Here is an 8,840-nt window from a genome sequence, read left to right on the forward strand (position 1 = left end):
CAGCTCTATTAACTCATTTTCAAAGTGACTGAAATGATTAATAGTTTGGACTCAAAGGATGTAAGTCCTAATTTGAGTTATTTTATTACTCATATGAACTTAGGTAAGTTCTCTAACCTCCTTGGATATCTTTTTCCTCATCTATAAAATTTGGGAGTTAAACTAGTATTTAAATCCTTTCTACATCTATCTATGTTCATATGAACCTCCTATATCATCTTCACTAGAGCTAAAAATGATTGTTTACTTAGGGAAATTCTGTTATTCTCAATGATAAAATTTCAAAACTTAATTGTTCTTTAAAATGTTATTATATTTGCTAAAAGATATCTTAAAGGATCTCTTAGTGAATAGTAGGTTTTATAGTAATTTAAAAATCTAATAATTTTATGCTAATATTATAAGGAAGAAGTTGAGTAAACATGAGACTGGAGATCTATCCGTTAGTTTGAAATGCTATTGGGATAAATAATTTTGAAAGGAGAATATTTGATATTACCTTTGGGAAATATGAAATTTCATGTGTGTACATTGCTGGAAATTATATTACTCAAAATTGCAATTTGATTTGATGGTAAAGTAGGGAAAATGAATTCTTTGTAAAAATGAGATTTGAACTAAAATTAATTATATGCTCTTAAAAAGTAGGCCAATTTGAATAGATAAAAATTGATATTTGAGAACTACATTGGTGAATATGATTGACTAAAAGAACTTGGGATATGATAATCATTGTACATCTTCCTTGTTATTGTATTGATTGGACAGAAAAGTCTCAGACTGGATAATTCTGTATGATGTTTTCAAAGTGATTGTTATAAAATACATTTATTTGTTGATTATGTAGTGTTATGAGAAGAGATCTAATTTTACTAAAATGTACTTTGGATAAAATTAATGCTTGATATGAATTTGATACAGCTTTCTATGATGGCTATAATGTTTAAATGGTAAATTATTTTTTTAAAATCTAGATTCTTATAGGTTAGTGATTGTACAACAGTACAATATAGCTTTGAACAATATAGGAATGATGTAATTATTTGAAACTGTCCATTCAGAAATACAATAGGTAATAATGTTTTTACTATGAAATTGCTTTAGTATTTACAGATCTCTATCCCAATGTTGAAATTTTGGAAGTTTTTAATTGAGCATATTTTAAAGTTAAAAATAATACTTAGTGAAGTGAGGATTATTTGCATTATGGTGATGAAATAAAGTAGAAGGTAAGAGGAGTGCTGGATCTGAATATGAAAGAAACAAGTTATTAACCAAAGTCTATTCAAAAGTTAAGGGACTTTTAATTAAAATCCATTGGGGAAAATTTAATGTGCAAGTTCTAAGCAGGAATGTGAGTAGTGAACTGAAAGGAAAGTTGTAGTCTATTTGCAATAATAGTATGAGCAATGGATTTGAGGATAAAAAGTTTAAATATTTTACATAGGCTAATAAGTTTTAAGCTATGGTTAATTTGTAAATTCCTCCATATTTTTTGACTTATTCAAATGAATTTTAAAAACTGTCTTGTTTCCCCACTACAAGAAGCAAAACCTTTAAGGGTAAAAGGGAGCAGGCAATCTGAGAATTTTCAGATAGATGAATTGTAATAGCACCAAGAAAATTCTTTTAGTTAGTTCCATTATTGAGTGGTGAGGCTCTGTAAAGACTGAAAAAATTTTGAAATTTGAAAAATGATAAATACAGTGTGGAAAACCTTTCAGATTTCTATTTATATATAAGCTTGAAGGCATCTATTATGTTGACTTTGACATCAGACCCATGAAAAGAGCTTGCTTGATTTATGGAATTTTTAAATAATGAAATTGGATTACTGAGAATATACAAATCTACTTATGATATAGAAATTATTTTTAATAATTGATTTTGCCAGGTTGAGTTTATAGTTAAGAAGAAAAGAGAACCAAATGAAATCTCTTATGTGTGTAAGCCTAGTAAAAGTTATCATTTAATTGCAACTCCATGAGAGTAAACTTAATTATAATCAGCCCTAGGCTGTGGTTAGTGAAACTTGCCATTGGAGGTAAAAGCTATTGATATTGCAACTAATACTATTTTAAGTTTTGTTTTCAGGATCATTAAGTCAGTAATCAACCATGAGAGAAAAAAAACCCATAAGTTATTCAGAAGGAATGTGATCCTAAACTGCAACACATTGTGTTCTTTATATCTGGGAAAGGTTGAGGGGATGAACCCTTAGCACAAAATTGAAGGTAGATTCATTTCTGACATGCTCTCAATTTTGTTATTTCATTTTTATTAGAAATATTTCCCACCTGATTAATCCTGAGTCTGACTGTGAGGTGGAATTGTTGCTGTATGCTTAATTGTTAACTCACTCAACCAAACTCATAGTTAAAGATGCTGCTCTATGTGTTGAATCACTCTTTACTTTAAGACTTCTACCTGAAGGACCAATTTTGATGCTCCTATAATCTTGTCTCTATTTTTCCATTTCTTAACAAATTTTCATAATCAAAACAAAGTGGTTAATAGAAGATGTGAGCACAATGCAAATATACATATACTGTTTTCAAATTGACTGTTAAGATTAAATTTCCATGGAGACTGAATCTTAATTTATAATTATTTATTAAATAATAAATAACAGACCAGAGAAAGAAAAGACTCCAGGCACATGTGGTTAACTGTTCCTTTGGCAAGCCTCTATTCCCAGCAAACTGTGCCAGCTTTACAGTAAAGATATCAAGTGCCATTGATGCTCTTCTGGTCAGCCTGGAGGCCACCTGTGTGTGTGTGTGCACAAGGACTCCTGTAGCCAATGCTTATGCCAGAATTTTCCTAGCTGCCTCCCCCTTTACAGATACATCAGGAACCCACTAGCACCTTTTTAGCCACCTTTGGCCACCTCTGACCTCAGTCTGGATCAGATGCGGGTCTTCTGCCACGAGTCACTGATGTGGTCCTTTTAACAGCAGAACAACATATCTCAACATTGTAGGGAGAACTTCACCTCAGAGAGATACAATTCAGAGGTTCAGAAGTAAGATCTTTTCCTTTAAAATTCAAAGTTGTCTTGATAGGTGCCTGTTAAATTTTAGTAATGTCTAGTCATTCCATTTCCAAAATAACTTATATGAATTGGTTCTTAGATTTCTCATTTGTCTATTAATACTTACATAGACATGGATATTATTTATTCCATTTGAATATGGTTAACAACTGAACAGTCTATTGGGAATTACTTTCTGAAGTGTATATTCAACCAACCCCAAATTTTTGTTACAATTGTATTACAATCACTCTGTAACCACATTTGGGGCTAGTGTAGTTTGATATTTCTTTCACCAGCTCATTTTAGAGATGAGAAAATAGCTAATAAGTGTCTCAGGCTAGATTAAAATTATGAAGAGAAGTCTTCTGGAACCTAGGCCTAGCACTCACTGTGCCACCTAGTTGCCCAAACTAATTTTATTAATCTTTATTTTATTCAAATAATGAATTTACACCTAAGTTTTCCAAAGTTATATAATTTATGTTGTCTCCTCCTCATGGCTGTTATGATTTGCATTTCTCTAGTCAAGAGGAATTTAGAACATTTTCCATATGTTTATTGATAGCTTTGATTTCTTCATTTGAAAATTACTTATTCATATGCTTTGATGATTTATCAGTTGGGGAATGATTTGATTTCTTATGAATTTGACTTAGTTCTTTATGTGTATATATATGCATATATATGTATATATATAGGAGAAATTAGATCTTCATTAGATATTTGTTATGCAAACATTTTCCTAGCTTGTTGCTTCCCTTCTAATGTGGGTTGCAATGATTTTGTTTGTACAAAACCTTTTTAATTTAATTTAATCAAAATTATTAATTTTACATCTTGTAATGTCCTCATCCATTTCACCTACATTGTCACTTGTATTGTCATATAACTGGGTAAAATAGCTTCTAACAACTCATTTTTGATTCTGATAATTTTATTCTCTTTTTTAAATTCAAACTGACCAATACTTTATATATTTTATTTTTTATAGAACAATCTCCTAGTCTTATTTATTAGCTTAATGGTTCTTTTACTTTCCATTTTATTAATTTCTCCTTTGATTTTTAGGATTTCTAATTTAGTTTTTAAATAGGGATTTTTAATATATTCTTTTTGCTATTTTTTCGTTGCATGCCGAATTCACTGATCTCCTTTTTCTCTATTTTGTTGATATAAGCACTCAATGATATAAAATTTCCCCTGAGTACTACTTTGGCTATTTCTCATAAATTTTGATATGTTTTCTCCTCATTGTCATTCTCTTCAATGAAATCAGTGATTAATACTATGATTTGTTCTTTGACTCACTTGTTTTGAAGAATTAGAAGATTTAGTGTCCAATTAATTTTAATTTACATCTCCATGAACTCTTATTTATTATGAACTCATAATTTTTACCACCTCATCTTCTAAAAAACTGCATTTATTATTTCTGCTTTTCTGCATTTAGTTGTGATGTTTTTATGCTTGAGTACTTAGTCAAATTTTGTATATATAAATACTATGTGGTGCTGAAAAGATGACATTTCTTTTTTAGCCCTATTCAATTTTCTCCAGATATCCATTAATTTTAACTTTCTAAAATTTCATTCACTTTCTTTACTTCTTTCTTGTTTATCTTTTGCTTGGAAAAGAGAAGTCAAGGAGGTAAATAGAACTTTAGAAAAAATGAATGTGATAGCCCTCTGGAAAAAACTGAATGTGGATAGAAATGAATATACCTTTTCCTCAGCAGTTCATAGCATATTTACAAAAATTGACCATGTAATTGGGGGTAAGGGGGTGAATCAAAACATCTTACTTCCAAATGCAAAAAATCAGAAACATTAAATGCCAAAATGCAGTAAAATTTACAATCACTAAAGGACAGAAAAAGAAAGACTAAAAATTAATTGAAAACTTCCCAATTTTATATGAAAGAATGAATGAAGCAAGCAATTTCGTTAAAGAAAATGACAATGAAGAGACAATATAAAAATTTATGATATGCATCCAAGGAGGTATTTAGATGGAAATACATATCTTTGAATGCTTATATCAATAAATTAGAGAAAGAACAGATCAATGAATTGGCATGCATCTAAAAAAGACTAGAAAAAGAAGAAATTAACCTCCCTCAATTAAATACCAAATGAGAAATTCTGAAAATCAAAGGAGAGATTAATGATAGATCATGGGACCAAATTTCCCCTTTGTTCATACTGCATCACTGGACACAAGCTTGGGAACCAAAAGCCCCCACCCCCAAAGCCAACCCTGCTTAGGATAATCCAATGAATATAACCCAAGTAACCTCCCCTGGACCAATAGAGGCAATACAGATTACCTCATTCCAGACAGCCACACTATAAGATATTGTCCCCTTCTCTACTCCAGTGGAGAACCATAGCCATCCACTGGTTTTGGGCTACCCCCCCTCTCTCTTTTCCTCCTCCTCCTGATTCCACTGCCACTTCTACTGCCATTAGCATCCCCTCCTCTACCCCCCCTTTATTCATCTAATAAAGCTTTGCATTGGTAATTCACTCTGGTCTCATATTGCCTCGTGTCAGATCCCCATCAGTCAGGATTGACATATGGTGCCAAAACCCAAGTACCAGTAAGGTTTGACTCAATCACCCACCCTTGGGCCAGGCCAAGTCACCCCCAGTTGCCCAACATGGTCTGATCTCAAGGTTTTCTGAAACTCTCCCTCTTTCACCTCTCCTTGATTCTTGAACCCTCTCTATCCTCTTTTACTTCCCTCTGACCATATCTCTGACCACTGAATCCTGGATATGGTTTTTATGGGTGAGATTGATTTTTGTCTTCCTCCTGCCACTTGGCGACTCAATTTCCCTGCTCTTCAGAAGAGATTACAGCTTTTGCCTTCCTAAATCTAAATGTCTAGCCTGAGTTACCCATGCCTCTCACCTTGATTCCCTCTTAATCAGGGACACATGAAAGAAGACGAATCTAATACTATACTTCTGGTCCAACACCACTGTCTCAGAGGAAGGAAGCTTTCTTTGAGGTAGTAGGTACAAACGGTATGATTTTTTTGACATACTCAACTCCTTCTCATTTGTCTCATAACTTCTCAAGCAGAAGGACAGTCTTCAGACTGTATGCTTGGCAAGGTTTTTCCTTGACCAATGTGACCAAGTCCTTGTCTTATTTATTAGTTCAATGGTTTTCTTACCTTCAATTTTAATAATTGTCAGTCTTGGCTGATAGATTGGTTTTATGAAAAAAATAAATAAAATATATAAACCATGCTTAACTTAATCAAAAAAGAAAGAAAAAACAAAATTTCTAGTATAAAAATGAAAAAGGCAAAATCATAAGGAAGAAATTAAAACACCTATATGACAACAAATCTGACAATTTAAGTGAAATGGATGAGTACTTATAAAAACATAAACCATCCAGGTTAAAAAAAGAGGAAAGAGAAAACTTGAGCAACTCCATCACAGGAAAAAGAAATTGAACAAACCATCAAAGAATTCTCTAAGAAAAAGGGACGATAGCCAGATGAATTCACAAATGAATTTTATCAACTCAACTGTTCATGGTAAGTTTTTCTTCTCTGAAACACTATACTTTTGATCTTTGGGAATATTGTATTCCAAGATCTCTTTTGTTTTTAAGTAGAATAACTTTAGTTTTCTGTGATCTTAACATTTGTTTGGTTTCTTTCTGGATTCTTGAAATATTTTTTCTTTGATATGAAGGGTCTGGATTTTGTCTATAACATTACTGAGGATGTTCCTTTGGGGATCCTTTTCAGAAAGTAATTAAAGTATTTTGTAATATTTTCACTTGGCTTTCTGGTGCCAATATTTCCGAGTTAATATATCATTATTTATGATTTCTTGAATTTTGTGTCCAGACCATGTTTTGAGGGAAGAAAACTATTTTAAGTTTATCAATTAACCTTTTCATATGGGAGTTCATATTGAATTCTATAGTTTCAATCTTTTTATTTTGTTTCATATATTTTATTATGTCACAAAGTCATTGACTGATGTTTAATCTATACTGGTTTTCAAGGCTTACATTATTTAAGTAATGTTTATTGTTTTCTCTTCTAAGAAACTTTTTTTTCTTTCCAACAAACTTTCCTCATAAAATTTTAGTTCATTTTTAAAATTCTTGCTTCATTTCTTCTAGATATTACTGTAATATGAAATTAGATTTTCTGATTTTTTTACTAAATTGGGAACTTCAGTTTCTTATTGAAATAGCCGGGTAGAGCTGCCTGCTAGACATCTTGTGGTCTTTAGTGACTGGTAGAAGTTAATTAAAAAAAACATGAATAGAATCTTCCTTCATTCATTAGTTCATTTGCTCCTGTCTTCCTGCCTTCCTTCTTTTCTTCCTTTCTGTGTTTTCATTATCATTACCACCACTCCTATCATCACCACTAATACTCTATATCAATATTTTCATTACAATTACATATTTCATAGAAAAGCAGAGGTAATAGTTTGAGGAACTAGCTCAGTGTAAAACATGCAATAAAAAAACTTTGAATAGCAAAAGTTTTTGTTTTGTTTTATTTATTTATTTGTTCCTTCTTGTATCTGTGAAACAGGAAATATGAATTGATGCACTCTATTCATATGTGTATGTACAAAGGGAAAACTTTTGATTATTGTTACAGTTTTATTTGGTGTCCAAATTAAGACGTCCACATAAGGAGTTCAGTGACATGAATTGAAGATAAGAATGATGAAGGAGTCAACTTAAAAGAGGACTTTTAAAATTATTGTGAAGTACCTGCAGGAAGAATCATAAAGAAATCATGAGAAGATACAGTATTTTACTGTTCTACAGTTACAGAGGCATAAATTGCTTTGTCAAAGGTGCTTCATTAGGGGCAACTAGATTGTGCAGAATATTGAGCACTGGGTCTGAAATAAAGAAGAACTGAGTTCAAATTCTGCCTTAGACACTTACTATGTGATCAAAAGGCAACAAACTGCATTCCCTTTGGTTTCTTCATTTGTAAAATAAAGATAATAATAATATTTACTTCCCGCATTTGTTGGGAGAATCAAATGAGATAAAAATTGTAAAGTGTTTAACACAATACCTAGCTTGTAGTTAGTGCTATCTAAATGTTGGCTATTGATAGTTATTATTATTATTATTCCTAGGCACATGACAATATAATTATAATTTTAGCTAGTACTTGGCCCTCTCATATTCTGTGTATATTTGCCTAGCCTGTCTGGAAGAACGTATCAGGTATAGAGAAGGAAAGTTTGGGATCACTGTTCTCACTGTGCTACCTGAATAAGTTCCTTTGCTTTGAGATAACTATGTCTTCTCACTTACTTAAAATAAAGCATGAGAGTAATTATGTAAGACCTAGAGTTTTAAGCATAGATACCCACAGAAAACCCTCTTAAGGCCAATATACAATTGCTCTTTGAAGATAAAACTTGTAATTGTGAGTCTAACTTGAAGGAATTACATTGGGTAAAGAAGACTAAGGAAAGTAATTGAATTGAAGGCAATATTTTATTGTGGATAAAGTGTAGAAGTTTGCTGTAACTCTTTTTTTTTAACATTTATTAATATTCATTTTTAACATGGTTACATGATTCATGCTCCCCTTTCCCCTTCAACCCCCCCCCGCGCCCCCCCCACCCTTGGCCGATGCGCGTTTCCACTAGTTTTGTCATGTGTCCTTGAACAAGACCAATTTCCAAATTGTTGGTAGTTGCATTGGTGTGGTAGTTTCGAGTCTACACCCTCAGTCATGTCCACCCTGACCCATGCGTTCAAGCAGTTGTTTTTCTTATATGTTTCCTCT

The sequence above is a fragment of the Gracilinanus agilis genome, chromosome 3 (assembly GCF_016433145.1).
Source record: "Gracilinanus agilis isolate LMUSP501 chromosome 3, AgileGrace, whole genome shotgun sequence".
Lineage (NCBI taxonomy): Eukaryota > Metazoa > Chordata > Mammalia > Didelphimorphia > Didelphidae > Gracilinanus > Gracilinanus agilis.